This window comes from Balaenoptera borealis, assembly GCF_965194805.1.
Source record: "Balaenoptera borealis genome assembly, chromosome: 9".
In the NCBI taxonomy this organism is placed as follows: Eukaryota; Metazoa; Chordata; class Mammalia; order Artiodactyla; family Balaenopteridae; genus Balaenoptera; species Balaenoptera borealis.
The window spans coordinates 54,099,280-54,116,325 of NC_138873.1; the positions used below are offsets into that span (position 1 = coordinate 54,099,280).

Here is a 17,046-nt window from a genome sequence, read left to right on the forward strand (position 1 = left end):
TAAAGACTATAAATAATGTTAGCAGGTTAAAAAAAAAAAAGAAAGCAGAATTTGTCACAGGAATTCAAGAACAATTTAATATTATTATATTCATAGATCAAGTAAACCTATATTATATAATTAACCTAGTTAATATTTTAAGAATTAAAGAAAATCCAAAGCTAAAACTAGAAATAACTTTAATAAGATAAATATTCAAAACAACCTAAGCACTAGGCTGGAATATCTCTGTCACTACTATTTTTGTATGTTTGCAAAGCTTTGACCAGTGCAATAAAACATGAACTGAAATTTGTACAGGTGAAAATAAAATTATCATTAATTATAGATTCTATGATTATGTGTCTAGAAAACCTCAGGGAAACAACTGAAAACTCTTTAGAATTAATGCGTTCAGTGAAGTGAGTATGTACCAAATAAATGTAAAATCAGTAGCAATGATGAAAAATCAACCCATCTGATAGCAAAAAGCAAATACTTAAGAAGAGTTTTCAGGCCTACTGGGAGAGTAATAGTGTCACTTCAGAAATAGGCAGATCTAGAAAAGGGCCAGTTTGGGGCATTATTTTTAATAGTGAAAAATTGGAAATCGCCATTTCCAACGATAGTTTACTGTTTAAGTCAAATCTGGTGGATCTGCTTAACGAAATAGTACATGCCTCTATTAAAATGTTGGGCTGTAAAGATTGCTTACTAAGTGAAAAAGTGCTCATGGTAGAATATGAAGTGGGAGAAGGATGCAAGATTGTAGGGCTCCCAGTGATTACAACTTTATAAAGTATGTTTGTAATTCTAGGAGCATCTGTATGGAAATACAACCTAAACAATAATAAGATAAAGGGAAGGCTCTGGGTTAAAAGCCCTTTAGACATCTCGTAAGTGTGATATACTCTTGAGGTGTCTGAACCATAGTGAAATCTCACTGGGGTAAGTGGGACACCAGGGCAACCTTGGAAGTTTCCCGTGTGAGATGGCAGAGAGGGAGATTTGCAGTCATTAAAAAGGATTTGAAGACAGATAGGCAGGTCCCAACAGGTGGTCAGTCCATACTTCCCATTCGGCAGGCTCTGCCAGCTTGTCCTTTGCAGGTCATGGAAGGAAGTGTGTAGCAGCCTCGATGCACCCCGATATTTTGACACCGAGGTAACTTGAGCCTCCAGACTACTAATAGCAAGACACCCATCGCCCACCCACTGACAGTAATGTGCATGTGATTCACTTCCTAATCTTTAACTTCCTAAGTTTCCTGTGGCAAACAAACAAGTGAACCCCAAACCCCACGCTCGGCCTTAGCTCTTTGCAGCCTCTTTCTTCCTCTCAGTTGGTGTCCTGGCCCCTCTGGGCGTGCCCTGTTCAGATCTCATTTCAGATACTATCACGGGCCATCTCCTCTTTGCCTGTCGATAAGCCACTCTGCATGCCCCTCCATGTAGCTGATACCCCTTCTTCCTTTGTCCTGTCTCCCATCAGTATAAACCATTCTCTTCGTGATCAGCAGCAGCCCAATTGCCAAATCCAGTGACCTTACCATGGTCCTGTGTTCTTCACTGTGCAGGTGGACCACACGTCCTGGGGAATAGTAGAGACTTTTATGTCACCAGCAAGGGGACTGCTGTGCCCCCGCAGCTTTGCATTGCCTCTCAATCCCTTGCAGTTTGCGGAAGCAGCCGTCTCGCTGTCGGGTCCCTGTGAGAGTACCGAATGCGTATTTCTTTCCCCTGGCCTCCCCGTCCATCGTGGTGCAGTCAGTCCACGTGGCACCATCTGCGCCCCTTCCTGATAGTGAGAAATTCTCTGCATCCCTGGGCTTGGTTTTGCAGCCCTAAAGTCCAGATAGAAGCAATGTCCTTGTAGCCTTTTGAAGAGTCTCCCCATTTTACTCCATCTTATTGTGGCTTCAGCCTCTTGGTTGAATATTCCAGAACTTGTTACTGAGTTAGTGAAGGGGAGATACAGAAAGGAAGAATTTACACCTTTCATGGGATAGCTGCTGTCAAGTAAGTAGTTGTCAAGTAGTTGTCAAGTCTGGCTTCCACAGAAGCTCTGTCCTGGGGCTTTGGTACAGGAGGTAAGCAAATGTAGAATACCAGCTGCAGATATCAAATGACTAATTTATTTTTCCCTCTCTGAGAGCTGCCTCGGGCAAAACGACAGTAACAACAGCTCCATCCCTCGTGGATCATGAGAGAAGAACTCTTAATAGGAACCAGCAAAAAAAAAAAAGAAAAAAAAATTGTTTTTATGTTCAGTCCTTCTAAAAAATTACATTACCATTTGTTTCAGAGAGGATCAAAGGAATACAGAACGTAGGTCTTCTTCCCCATACCCCATTTGGCTGAGTAGTTAGGGGTCGCCCATTACACCTGCTGAGAAGGGGCTGTGAAGGTAATGAGCAGAACAGTCCCTCAGTCTTACAGGTAAAGAAGCTCACTGTGGTGGCTTCTCTTGTTGCGGAGCATGGGCTCCGGGCATGCGGGCTTCGGTGGTTGTGGCGCGTGGGCTTGGGTGCTCCGTGGCATGTGGGATCTTCCCGGACCAGGGCTCGAGCCCGTGTCCCCTGCATTGGCGGGTGGATTCTTGGCCACTGTGCCACCAGGGAAGCCCTAATTTTTTATTTTTAATTAACCTTTTTATTTTCAGATAGAAAATAAAGATTTGTATGCAGTTGTAAGAAATAATTCAGAGAGATCCCATGTATCCCTTACCTAGTTTCACCTATTGGTAACATCTTGCAGAACTGTAGTACAGTATCACGACCAGTGTTGTGCAACATCGGTGTAGTCAAGATACAGAACGTTCTATCACTACAAGTATCCTTTATGTTGCCCTTTTATAGTCACATCAACTTTCCTCTCATCCACCCCTTCCCCATCTCCTGGTCCCCTTGTTAACCCCTGGCAACCAGTAACCTGGCCTTCATTTCTATAACTTGTTGTTTCAAGAATGCTATATAGATGGAATAATACTGCGTTTAATCTTTTGTGAATGGATTATTTTAACGGAGCATCTCCTTGGAGATTCATCCAGATTGTTGCATGTATCAATATTTTGTTCCCTTTTGTTGCTAAGTCGTATGTGAGTTTGTTGAACCACTTACCTACTGAAGACATCTGAATTGTTTCCATTTGGGGGCTATTAATAATAAAGTTTCTATAGACCAAAAAAAAAAAAAAAAGCTGGAAACGTCACCTTTCTCCTCCCCTGCCCGCACTGTTCCCTTCCTTGGCAGGAAAGATTTAAATCTCAAAGGACTTCTGATCATCTCTAGGGTATTTAAATAGCCTAGGATTTCTGTGTAGGTATTTTAATGTCACAGAGGTCGGTGGAGAACAAAGTTGAGGGCAGTCAACACCTTTCCCTGGGATCCTTTCTGCCTATCCTAATATGTGGTTTTTTTCTTTGCTTGCTTGCTTTTGTTTTTGGTCTTTGAGGTTAACCCTAAAAGCATGTAGCGTGAGGAGTTGCTGCTCTGTGCTGGTATCAGTCTGGCCTAGATCTCCCTGGGCGGTGTGCTTTCCTAAAGTGGGGCAGAGCCCGCGTGGGCAAGAACTGGTGGGGGAGCTGGGTGAGCCACGATCCTTTCGTCCACTTGCATTTCCCCCTCAGGCTGTCAGGCCTCAGAGGCAACCGTGGAAGCTTGCTCCCAGGACTTCCACTAACATGAAGGGCCAGTTCGATGTCTCTAAGCCAACAGACAGCAGATGAAGCTGACTGGGAACTGAGGAATACTGGATATAATTAACAGCATAAGAGACTTTAGGTTTTGGTTTTGGTTTATGGTGTTCTTTCGAAGACTTTAGGACAAACTGTGAATATCCTCTTTTTAAGTAGTTCCTTCATCCTGTGAGTTTCCAGCCGTTTCCCATGTCACCTCTGTTGGGAGGCAGGGTGGAGGAACAGAATATTTGCCAGATGGGAATAGAAGTCATAGCCCTTGGTCTTTCATTTTCTTGGCCTTTGAGCACAGCCAGCTACCTTACCTGGGATTCCTTTTCTTCATCTATAAAATGAATATAGTCACACTCAATTCATCTAGCTCCAAGGTTTTAATGACACCCAACTGAGAAAATGCATGTAAAAATTCATTTTCCGGGCTTCCCTGGTGGCGCAGTGGTTGAGAATCTGCCTGCCAATGCAGGGGACACGGGTTCGAGCCCTGGTCTGGGAAGATCCCACATGCCGTGGAGCGACTAGGCCCGTGAGCCACAATTACTGAGCCTGCGCGTCTGGAGCCTGTGCTCCACAACAAGAGAGGCTGCAATAGTGAGAGACCTGTGCACCGCGATGAAGAGTGGCCCCCGCTTGCCACAACTAGAGAAAGCACTCACACAGAAACGAAGACCCAACACAGCCATAAATAAATAAATAAAATTTTTAAAAAAATTTCATTTTCCCCACACAGCAGAGCTCTGTGCAAAGGTGATACATCCTAGGCACTGCTGCTTCAATGTATTGAGATGTAGACCTTCAGAATCTAGTCCTCTTATTTGCTTACTCAGAATGTTGAACTTTAAAGACGCCTCTGTCTTTTTATTTTCATCCACAAAACGAAGCAGGATTTTCCTTTTGAATTCTAGTTTTTTAGAAGAAGATACTTAAATTCTAAGCATTGAATTCCCCACACCTCCGCCAGCGGAACTGCGGCATCTAAGTGTGGCTTAGTTGTTCTGAAGGACGATGACTGAACTAGGCCAAACATTACCTTAAAGCTATTTGGTAGCTCCTCTTTTAATTGGTGTTTTCTGAACCCACTGGCAAAGCTGGCCTGTGAAACGCCCTGTCATCCATTCATTAATGTTTCATGTAAGGACCTGGCTTGAGAATTACTACTGTGTTGTTCCTCCTCTAGTGGAAACAGGAAATGCTCTAGGTAAATCTGTTACCACATATCATCTCAATCTGCAAGGCGTCTCAGGTCTTAAAGGTCTCACCACCTCCTACAGAAATGTTTAGCCTTATGTATGTTCGCAGACGTACTTCTGATGAATCCACAGTTGAAATATGTATTTAGGGAACAACATCCTTTTGATCTGTGCATGGGGTAATTGTCAAAAGTATGATAGAATCTGCTGGTCCTGGGCCATCCTCTTTCCTAAGCAGTGCTTTCTCTTGTCTTTTTCTGTCTTCTTTCTCTTGCTTTCTGTAATGAGGTTTTTGAGGCAAGCAGTAGAAATGAATTCTGGCCATGTTAGGCAAATCAGGAATCCATAGCAAGGATATGAGGCCAGCTCCTGGGATGCACTGAGGGCCAGGCTTGGAGCAGGCAGTTGTGGGACTCCGTGGTGGGAATTTCCACTTTTCACCCAGCACTGCTGATGGCATCAGTGATTACAGTGATTCGGCCCTCTGTCACTTGTTCAAGTGACTGCATCCCAGGAGAGGGAGTTTGGATTGGCCAAGCTCCAGCTGTGTGCTCACTCCTTGGCTGTACTGTGGCAATGAAAAAAGATTTGGTAAAAAGCCTTAGGGACCCTCTTTGGCTTCTGTAGTGGCAGGACAGCTATGTGAAGTTAGTGTCTCACTAAGCAGGGTAGAGCCCTGGGGAGGAGAATGGATGCTGGCTGGCCCTGATGCCATAGGTCCACTGGTTTCATTCCCCTTCCTTGTCCATATGTGCTCATGCCCTCCCCTTCTTCCCCTGTCCTGGGTTTACCGGTGTGCCCACTGCACCAAGCATTAGGTTAAATGGGGGTGAGGAGAGGGATGTATTGTCATGAGCAAGACAGATGTGGCCCATGCCGGCTTGGACTCACACATCAGCCTAGGAGACCAGAGATTGGAGCTGGGTGAGCCGCTTAACCTTCGAGCTGCTAGAGGTCAGTGCCGAAAGGAGGCCGAGCCACATCTTGAGTAGAGGCTGGGAGTCTCGCCCCATTTGTTCACCACCAGGGAAAGCTCCATTTTAGAAAAGCAGACCCCAAACCATTTGATGAAATTCTTAAGGTACTTGTGTACATTTAACATTAATATTTTCCCCATAGGCAGCTACTCGGCTTTGGTTCCAATAATCTACATGTCCTCTATGAGAAATGCTTATGTCAGACATGGTATCTTTGGGAAAACAGTTATTAAAGAACTAACAACTAAAGAACAAAGATAACTGACTTCTCTGAGCCTCTTTCTTTTCTCTTAGGTATCTGGAATCCATTCACCAGCCCATGCTGCCATGTCCAGGGGGAAAGCATTCAGTCATAAAAATCACCTGGGTATTTGTTAAAAATAGACATGCCCAAGGTCTACTTCTGTAGCATCTGATTTGAGTAGAAAGCTATTTCCCAAGCACCTCACCAGGTAATTCTTAAGATCCAGAAAGCTTGGGAAAACTGCCCTAGAGAATGCTTAGACATGATTAGAGAACAATAATAACACCTTTGATTTATATAGGGCACTTTCAAGGAGTTAAGGTTCTCATAGATGCCTCACTTGTTCATAAAATCTTTGTAAATTAGAGGGACAGTGTTCGTGATTCTAATTTTTCTCATTGGGGAAAATCAAGGCATGTGTCACAATAAAGACTTCTGGGTCTCTCCTGTATAACATTGGATGGCACTCTGACCATTTGGATCAGCTCTCTGTTTAATCATGCACACCATTCTCTGGAGCTCCAGTTCTGCCTGTGTAAAATCTCATACGCTTCTTGTTTTTATCCCTGCTGGCACTGCCTGGTTCGGGCATGCATTGCCACTGAGCTAGGCATTCAGTAGCTTCCTAACTTGTCTCCCTTCTTCCAGAATTTTTTTCTACCCTGTTCTCCCCAGCAGCTGATAAGAACCCTTCGAGATCTTGGAACCTGTTTATTCATGGGAAAGCAGTAGTGTATATTCATTTAATGAACAGCTTTAGAGGTAGAAAGACAGGTTTGAATCTTAACTCCACAATTTTATCAGAGTTGTGACATTGGTCATGCTTATTAACCTCTCTAAGCTTCAATTTTTTTTTTTAAATTTTTTTTAAAATTTATTTTTGGCTGCGTTGGGTCTTCATTGCTGCGTGCGGGCTTTCTCTGGTTGCGTCGAGCGGGGGCTACTCTTCGTTGCGGTGCGCGGCCTTCTCATTGCGGTGGCCTCTCCCATTGCGGAGCGTGGGCTCTAGGCGCACGGGCTTCAGTAGTTGTGGTTCTCTAGAGCGCAAGCTCAGTAGTTGTGGCGCACGGGCTTAGTTGCTCTGCGGCATGTGGGATCTTCCCAGACCAGGGCTAGAACCCGTGTCCCCTGCATTGGCAGGCGGACTCCTAACCACTGTGCCACCAGGGAAGCCCCTAAGCTTCAATTTTCTGATTTATAATCTGGAGACAACTACTGTGTATGGTTGTGGGGAAAATTAAGTGATAATGTTTTTGAACCGTGGAGCAAAGTGGTTGACACAAGTAAGTGCTTAATAAATGCTTGCCATTGCATTTATTATTAAATAGTTTAAATAGCACAGGAACTATCTGCTTGATAATTTAAAAGGCCTCATCTTTAGAGCTATTTGGGACAAATTCTTTTATTGCAATTATTTCTTGGGCTCTGTTTAGATCTGCTTTCTTTTTGGATCAATTTTAGTCATCTGTATTTCCTAGAAAATTGTCCATGTCATTGAGATTTTAAAATTACTAGCAGGGGATTATGTGAAATAGTTCTTATAATGACTTTACTCTCCTTGTTTGTGTCTCTGTTTGTTTTTTTTTTTTTTTTGGCTGTGCTGGGTCTTTATTGATGCGTGCGGGCTTTCTCTAGTTGCGGCGAGTGGGGGCTACTTTTCGTTGTGGTGCGCGGGCTTCTCATTGCGGTGGCTTCTCTTGTTGCGGAGCACGGGCTCTAGGCACGTGGGCTTCGGTAATTGTGGCACGCAGGCTTGGTAGTTGTGGTTCGTGGGCTCTAGAGTGCAGGGTCAGTAGTTGTGACACACGGGCTTAGTTGCTCTGTGGCATATGGGATCTTCCCGGACCAGGGATCAAACCCGTGTCCCCTGCATTGGCAGGTGGATTCTTAACCACTGTGCCACCAGGGAAGTCCCTGTCTCTACTTCTTTATTATTTCAAATTTCCAGCATCTGTAACTTCTCTCCCCCTCTTGATTAGTTTCGCCAGCACTTTGGTTGAATGCATGGGAGTTTTTTGGTTGCTGTTTGTTTTTTTAGAAAGAAATGGTTCTAGGACTTATAAGTTGTACTCTTTAATTTTCTAGCTAATTAATTTCTTTTTATTTCGCTTTGTTACTTTAAAACTTTTTGGTTTGAACGTTTAGTTAAATTTCACTCTGTCTCATTGGTGGATCACCTTTTCCAGGCTTCCCTCTCCAGCCCTTGGGCAAGTTTCCGGTGGATTCCTCCTCTTCTAGCCTGCCCATGCTTGGCCAGCTGAGCGGCTCCTGGAAGAGCTGTATCAGTCAGGACTCTTGACGAGCAGCACCTGAAAGCCAGCTCGCTCTAGCTCATATAAAAAAAAAAAAGGAGCTGAGTGGTTCACATAATTGAAGATCAGTACATGCCTTTAGGCACAGCCTGAGCCGGGACCGCACATGATATTTCTGGAAACCTGTCTCTCTTTGTCTCTTAGGTCATCTGCTTTTCTCTGATTGTTTTGCTTTCTAGCAGCCTCTCCCACATGGTAGGGAAAGATGGGCCTTGCCCCTTCAGGTTTTACACAGTCCTGACAACCCCAGATCTCATAAGATAACTTCTCCCTCCAGTGTTCACCTCAGTCCCTGAAAAAGGATTCTGGTTACTTAGCCTGGGTTCATAGCTACTTTACTGACTGTTACATGTAGAGAAGAATTGATGAAAGACTCTGCTTATGAAAATGAACAGGGTTTTACTTATGTGAAGAATGTAGAAAGGAGTTAGCATAGTTAGAACATGCTATCACGAACATTATCTATGACATTTAATGTAAGCTGCCGGCACCCGGAAATAATAAAATCTGATCAAGAGAGAGGGTAAACCCCAAACTTCCTGAAGTTGTAACTCATTTTCCAGGCCCAGCCTTTTTATTTGGGTGCAGAGCACCTCCCCTGGGCCAGATGTACCTCGTCAATCACAGTGTGGGCGCTGTCCTTCAGCACATGGCACCCTCAGGCACCAACACCGTCCCCCGAGCCTGTTCCAGGTACGCTCCTGAATCCGTACTGTGGACTACTAGATCAGGTCAGCTGCCCCGATGTGCGTGGGAGTCATGAAACAAGCCCTTAGATCAGCCTCGAGCCTCATCCTGCACGGATGTCCTGCCCGGCTCTGGATCAATCCCTGCATCTCGGGGAAGGGGACTCTGATGGCTAGCCGAGGTCACACCTCAGCCACCCCACCCCCAGTCTATCAGGGGGGCTTTCTAAAGGTACCGAAACGAAACAGATGTCAACTCGTAGTGTTTTTACCACATTCTAAGAACTTTAATTCTTTTTTTTTTAACATCTTTATTGGAGTATAGTTGCTTTACAATGGTGTGTTAGTTTCTGCAGTATAACAAAGTGAATCAGTTATACATATACATATATCCCCATATCTCCTCCCTCTCGCATCTCCCTCCCACCCTCCCTATCCCACCCCTCTAGATGGTCACAAAGCACCAAGCTGATCTCCCTGTGCTATGCGGCTGCTTCCCACCAGCTATCTATTTTACATTTGGTAGTGTATATATGTCCATGCCACTCTCTCACTTCGTCCCAGCTTACCCTTCCCCCTCCCCGTGTCCTCAGGTCCGTTCTCTACATCTGCATCTTTATTCCTGTCCTGCCCCTAGGTTCTTCAGAACCACTTTTTTTTTAGATTCCATATGTATGTGTTAACATACAGTATTTGTTTTTCTCTTTCTGACTTACTTCACTCTGTATGACAGACTCTAGGTCCATCCACCTCACTACAAATAACTCAATTTCGTTTTCTTTTATGGTGGAGTAATATTCCATTATATATATGTGCCACATCTTCTTTATCCATTCGTCTGTTGATGGACACTTAGGTTGCTTCCATGTCCTGGCTATTGTAAATAGAGCTGCAATGAACATTGTGGTACATGACTCTTTTTGAATTATGGTTTTCTCAGGGTATATGCCCAGTAGCGGGATCGCTGGGTCGTATTTTTAGTTTTTAAGGAACCTCCATACTGTTCCCCATAGTGGCTGTATCAATTTACATTCCCACCAACAGTGCAAGAGGGTTCCCTTTTCTCCACATCCTCTCCAGCATTTATTGTTTGTAGATTTTTTGATGATGGCCATTCTGACCGGTGTGAAGTGATAACTCATTGTAGTTTTGATTTGCATTAAGAACTTTAATTCTTAATGTTTTTGTTTTTCTTTTTTTTCAAATATTCTTGTTATAGTTTGGATTGCCTCATTGATACAAGAATTATTCAAGAGAGGATTTGTACGTGTTTAACTTCTTCCTGGTTGGATTTTTAGTTAGGTTTGGATTTGATGTGCAGATCACCTCTGTCCTTGCCAGGCTTCTGGTCAGTAGTGTGTACACCGAAGAACGGAGCCAAAAAGGGGTAGTGTTCCAACTTTGAATGGGCTCCCTGGTAATGGCGAGATTTGAGAACAAGGCTTGAATCTAAGGTCGAAATGAGACTTTCTGTTTCCTTCCCCCTTGATTGACAGTAACTAGCCCAGTGAGGGAACAAGTTGATTTGCCTTCAGGGGGACAGGCAGAGAAGGTGGAAAGAGGCCTGCCTGGCAGGGCTTCTGGAAGGCCCCACCTGGTCTGTTACCCACATGCAGCGGGAAGCTCAATGGGAGCCTTCCTGACCTGAGAGCAGATGGTCCCAGAGAGAAGAGAGGAACCCACTCTGGGCTTTTAATGTTAAAAGACAAGCCCCATGGGTTTTGGGCTCTCGCCTGTTGGATTTGACATGGCTCGTCCTTGGGATTTTTAGGGGTTTGTGGGACCAGGAAGAGAAAGGCCCCTCTCTGGGTTGAGGTAATGGCATTGTAGTTACAACCGTGACCCGAGCAAGCTTTTCTTTGTCGTCTGATGGACTGCTAATGTTTGAGAGTTAGGAGCGCACTGGAAAATAAGGGGCACTCTTCTCTCTTTTGGGTGTAGGTTCCTAAATCTGTCTTGTACGTCACCCCATTCCTCCATAGTCTCCGTTTCTAAAGCTGTCTCCTGGAGCAGCTACCTCTCATTCTGTGTTTGGCATGCCTCCGGTTTTCCATGTGACCGTCCAGCCCTCCTGGCCCTGGGTCCTCCTGCAGCCTCCGGAGTGAGCTTTGCTGCCTCTTGCCTTCTCATTTATGGGCATATCCCTGCACTTTGGAGAGTCGTTTCCGAATTCTGCTACACTCCCAGCAGGGAGAGGGGGTCCAGGTGTGCTTCCTCCTCTGGCCTCCAGGATGCTCTCAGCCCTTCACACATGACTACGATCGGGGTTTTCTGCCAGGCCGTGCTGTGGCACCAACCAGTTGCTTTAACCAGCTCATTCATATGTGCGTGTCTTTGTGTGTGTGTGTGTGTATCTATATATTTAAATAAATAATATATTTACGCACACCTACATATAATTTGCAACAGAAACTCCTCCAAGTTTGTGGGTTGTAGATAGCACCATCCCTGGTTTCACCTGGGTGGTACCCATGCTGGAGTGGGTCTCCCACCTGGAAGTCCCTCCTGGGCATTGGACTGCCTGCCTGCCCCACTCCCCAAGGCCTACGCCACCCTATCCCAGAAGTAGTTTCCCCTTCATTTGTTCTCCTGTAGCTCTTATCTTTATCCACGTGATTCATCTGTTTAATCCTATGTTGCCTGTCATGATGTTCTGAATACATATCTATTTAATGAGTAGCTGTATGCATCCTTTTTATTCCTATATGTAAAAATTGTGCTTGTAAAAGGACTTGAGATATTTTGTGGATTAAAGCGTAGTACATATGAGGACAACTTGAAAAAAATTCTTTCTGAAGACAGTGAAGGTAAAGGCATCTCCAGCTCCCAAACTGAGCCACCCTTTCCCAGGTAGCTTTGTTTTTTTGTTGTTGTTGTTGTGGTTGTTTTTTGTAGATTATGGTAAGAACGTTCAACATGAGATCTGCCCTCTGAACAGTGTTTAACGCGTTAATGTGTACGGTATGACATCGTTAACTACAGGCACAGTGTTACACAGCAGAGCTCTCGGATTTAATCGTGTTGCATAACTGAAACTTCGCTTTGAAGGTTTCTAATAGTCAAGGCAAAATGAAATGTGAATTGGATTTCTTAGCTTTGAGCAGCTGTTCTTAGAAAAATATTTTCAGACTCATCCATAGCTCTAAACTCTAAACTGGTGATCCTCTTTAAAGGCTCAGCTGCTGGTGTCATTTCATGGGCTTTCAGGTTTCAGTGATTTAATAATATCCTGGAGTGTGACTTTCGATGCTGAGACTCCTGAGGGACAAGGAGAATTTCATTCTCCTCACCCGGCTTCTTTACCATTCTGCAATTCCTCCAGTTTTTCTTTTCTTTATCCTTATACCTCTTCTCCCTTTCCCCCAAATTTGTTCTAATTTTCAGACCCAGAAGCCAGGCTATTAAATCCATAAATGACCAAGAAGGCACTACTGGCATTCTTTGGAACCCTGCATTTCACAAAACCCCTTTACAGAAGATTTGTCCCCGCCTTCATGAAAAGGACTTGCCCAAATTATAAATATGTACATTATGACAGAACTTAGACTTTTAAGAACTTGAACATTGTTTGCATCTAGATACTGGAGTTGGAAGGGTGCAGTCTTTAAATATTGCTCTAGTTAAAGTAATTGACTAACACTTGTGGGTGAGAGGTAGCAAGATTGTATATAATGAGCCTAGTTATTTAGTAGCATTCTTATGGCTGGCTTAATGGTTTTCTGAACATTTTAAATGAGAAAAGCCAGTGTGCCTGCTTTAGTGTGAGATGGGTTCTGCTGCAGCAGTTGTAACTGTACCTGAGAAGCAAAGCAAGATAGAGAAACCATGGGAGGGTGCAGTTCCACCTTTCCAGGGAAAATGAACTGAGGATCTATGACTGATGGACCCGCCGTGGTCCTCCAAGAGCCAGGGTATAAGGCCTAGATGCAGCCTCGTACAAACACAAATCAGAAGGATTAGGGAAACGAAGTCTGCAGGGCTCCCTCCTCAGAGGACCCCCAATGGAAGGGGAAGGGGCCAGCCAAGACCCTCAGTCTGCTGGGGTCTCAGGGTGGGAGCCCTAAGTAGCCAGAATGTTCTGGTGAGGCCCTTCTGGGAAATAGCCATCAAATCTAGATGTGAGCATGCGCTGTGCCCATCTTCTCTGTCCCACTCCCGTTACAGTGGTCGTTCCTGCTCCTTTAGAGACCAGCCATTCCACTTGGCCTTGTCTCTCACTGGACCACTGCCCCGGCTTCCTAACCGGCTTCCCTGTTTCTGCTTTTGCTCCCCTATAGTCTGTTTTCCACCCAGAGCAAGAGTAGTCCTTTGAAAGGGTGAACCAGACTATATAACTGTCTCCCCGCCCAGTCATAGCTTGTTTGCATTTGGAATGAAGATTGAAACTTCACATCTGCCCACCAGGGCCCACGTGATCTAGCTCCTGCCTGGGTCTCAGTCTCTCTCACTCATCCCCAGCCTCCCTGACCTCCCTACTCTTCTTCTCACCTGCCAAGCTCCTCCGCCCAGGGCCCGGCACCTGCAGTTGCCTTGGCCTGGAACGCTCTTCCCGTCTTTACAGAGCTGCTCCCTCTTGCCTATCAGATCTCAATTCAGAGCCTCAGAAGAGCCTCCCTGGCCATCCTGCTAGAAGTAAGGACACTCCCATCCCAGTGTTGCCCAGGATTGGTGGTGAATGATGGTTTTCAAATTTCCATGGGGGCTTTATATGTTTGTGAAAGGTAACGAAGGTGTCACAGCAGCATCACATTGCTGTGGCGCCCCCTCCCAGTCCCTGTGCTCACCGTGGGCTGGCAGTAGCGGTTCAGGGGCAGCGCGCGTCGTGGATGCTACTTTGAGTAGCAGCTTCGCCCCACGGCTACCCTGCGTGTGTCCTTAGGACTAACTGTTCTCTGCAACCCTCTGGCTTGTGTTTTGTCTCTCCCCGGTAGAATGTTCGCTCCACGATGGCAGGGATCTTGTCTTGGATTTCTCACCCCTCCACCCACCATGCCAGGATCGGTACTGACGCACGCTAGGTTCATATTAAATCCTTGTCGACACTCCAGCACCCTGATGGGCCTGCCCTGCTGAGCCCAGCCCAAGCGGGAGGGGATCAGAGGAAGCCCAGGCTGCCTGCCTTCTCCCCAGTGGGTCTGCTTTGTCTCCACATCCAGTATCAGGCAAGGAGTCGGCCTCGGTCACTGTTACAGTGACTGGAAGAACATGATTCCGCTTCAGCAGTATCTCTCACTCGCTGTGTGGCGCTGGCCGAGTGCCTTCAGTACCACCTGCCTCCCCTTCCACGTCTGTAAAGGAGGCCTGGCGTTTGCTTCGCCCATGAAATCAGGTGATGCTCTTGCACACGCTTAGCAATCTCCAGAACGCTGCCCCCGCGTGGCTTCGCAGCTGTGCATTGATTTTGTAACTAAAAAACAAGAGTTAATCTCCTTGTTGACACTTTTTAGTGAGATAGAGTGGGGTCAGCAAACTTTTCCTGTGAAGGGCCACACAGGAAGTATTGTAGATGTGAACCACGTAGGCCACTGCTGGGTTTGCAGCCCGCCCCTCCCCCCCCCCCCACCTGCCCAACAGTTAAAAATATAAAAACTATTCTAAGCTTGAGTGCCATAGGAAAGCAGGCCAGGGCGAGGTTTGCCAGTCCCTCGTGATAAGCAGTTGGAGTTGTATTTCTGTGGGACTCAGTCAATTTTATTTTCTGTTTGAATGAAATAAGAAATGTGACCCATAACAGTTTTATTTCTCTTGAATTGATCCTCTTGCAAAGCTGTTATTCATCATTGTACTCATACCTCACACTCTTTCTCACTTGTTTTCAAGTGCATTGTAAACTTCGAGTTTTAGAACAGCTTTCTCTCAGCACAGAATTGTGGTTCTCCAGGGTGGGGTCAGTGGTTTGTGCAGGAGAGACCGTTTAGAGACCGTTTGGAGCTGGGGTCGGCGCTTAGATCTGGATGAACTCTGATAATAACGCATTTTTGCCTGCCATTCCAAATATAGTAAGTTGTTAATTTCCTGAAGTTTTCTCCTATCAAAAGGGTTTAACCTTTGTATAAACATCGGATTAAACCTTCGATTGAATTTAGAGCTGATACATTTATTCTTGTTTCATTTCTAATAGCCAGATGTGAATTATTATGAAGCCAAGTTTTTATAGTATTATTATAGTATTATAAACTTTCTAACTGCTTAGTTATAAATAGGTTATTCTTGGATACAACTGATCTGTTGTAAAAACTGCTCCTTCCCCTGCTTTTGCTGCCAGGGTCTCCTGATGGCCTGCAGGCCATCTCTTGTTCATCTTATAAACCATTATTGTTGATATACTTATTCAATTCACTTTTCAGTTTTGTTTTAAATATTCTTTAGTTTCAACATTTAGCAAAGTTCTCTGGAGTTGACAAAGGTAGTAGGTCTTAGAAAGATTGTCAAAAACAGAATTGATATGGGACTTCCCTGGCAGTGCAGTGGTTAGGAATCCGCCTGCCAACGCAGGGACACGGGTTCGAGCCCTGGTCCGGGAAGATCCCACTTGCCGTGGAGCAACTAAGCCCGTGTGCCACAACTACTGAGCCTGCGCTCTAGAGCCCGCGAGCCACAACTACTGAAGCCCGCGCCTAGAGCTCCTGCTCCACAACAAGAGAAGCCACCACAATGAGAAGCCCGCGCACTGCAACGAAGAGTAACCCCCGCTCGCCGCAACTAGAGAAAGCCCATGCGCAGCAACGAAGACCCAATGCGGCCAAAAAAAAAAGTTGATAAAATAGTACCTAGGAAAAATAAATAAATAAATAAAAATAGTACCTAGGTATCTCTAACTTGGTTTCTTTAACTCTGATGTTTGGGGCTCACCAGCTGCTAAGAGGCCTGGAGCCTTGCACAGGGTGAGTGTAGTTTCTTGACAGTGTGTGATCTGAGTAGCTGATACTGTGCTTGGTTAGAGCGTAGATTCAGGAGCCGGCTCTGCCACTTTGCAGCTGCGTGATGTTCGGCACCTTTTTGACCACTCTAAGACTCAGTCTCCCCATCCAGAAAGCTGGGCTAAAACAGAACCTTCTCTATAGGATTGTGAGTCCTAAATGAGTTAATACCTGCTTGGTGCATACTTAGTGCCATGGAATTATTAGTTATTGTTATTTATGGAGGGAAAATATGCTTTCACTGATACATTTTTTAAATCTTTTTTTTCCCGGTTTTATTGAGATATAATTGATGTACAGCACCGTGTAAGTTTAAGTGTAGAGCATAATGATTTGACTTACGTGTATCGTGAAATGATTACCAGGACAAGTTTAGTTGACATCCGTCGTCTCCTACAGATATCAAAAGAAAGAAAAACAAATATTTTTTTCCTTGTGATTAGAACTCTTAGGATTTTTCTCTTTTAACAACTTTCATATATATCATATAGCAGTGTTAATTGTAGTCATCATGTTGTGCATTACATCTCTAGTACTTATTTATCGTATAACTGGAAGTTTGTGTCTTTTGACCACCTTCATCCAGTTCTACTTCCTTTATCCCCTGCCTCTGGTAACCACAGATCTGATTTTTCTATGAGTTTGGGGCTTTTGTTTTTGTTTTTGTTTTTTTTAAATTATTTATTTATTTATTTATTTTTGGCTGTGTTGGGTCTTCGTTTCTGTGTGAGGGCTTTCTCTAGTTGGGGCAAGCGGGGGCCACTCTTCATTGCGGTGCGCGGGCCTCTCACTATCGCAGCCTCTCGTTGCGGAGCACAGGCTCCAGACGCGCAGGCTCAGTAGTTGTGGCTCACGGGCCTAGTTGCGCCGCGGCATGTGGGATCTTCCCAGACCAGGGCTCGAACCCGTGTCCCCTGCATTGGCAGGCAGATTCTCAACCACTGTGCCACCAGGGAAGCCCCCTTTTGTTTTGTTTTATATTTTAAGAATCCACATATGAGTGAGATCATACAGTATTCGTCTTTCTCCATTCAACTTAACATAA

General features: G+C 45.0%; 1 protein-coding gene and 1 long non-coding RNA gene across 3 annotated transcripts in view; one reads left to right on the forward strand and one right to left on the reverse strand.

The window, feature by feature from the left end:
* PREP (prolyl endopeptidase) overlaps nt 1-17,046 on the forward strand; it is a 138,087-nt gene that overhangs the window by 8,977 nt on the left and 112,064 nt on the right. The gene's annotated exons all lie outside the window — the stretch shown is intronic.
* Nucleotides 7,654-16,665, reverse strand: LOC309634847. Its single transcript, XR_014248471.1, has 2 exons — nt 15,886-16,665; nt 7,654-15,851 (listed from the first exon to the last, which is right to left on the reverse strand). It is a non-coding gene; the product is annotated as an uncharacterized lncRNA (long non-coding RNA).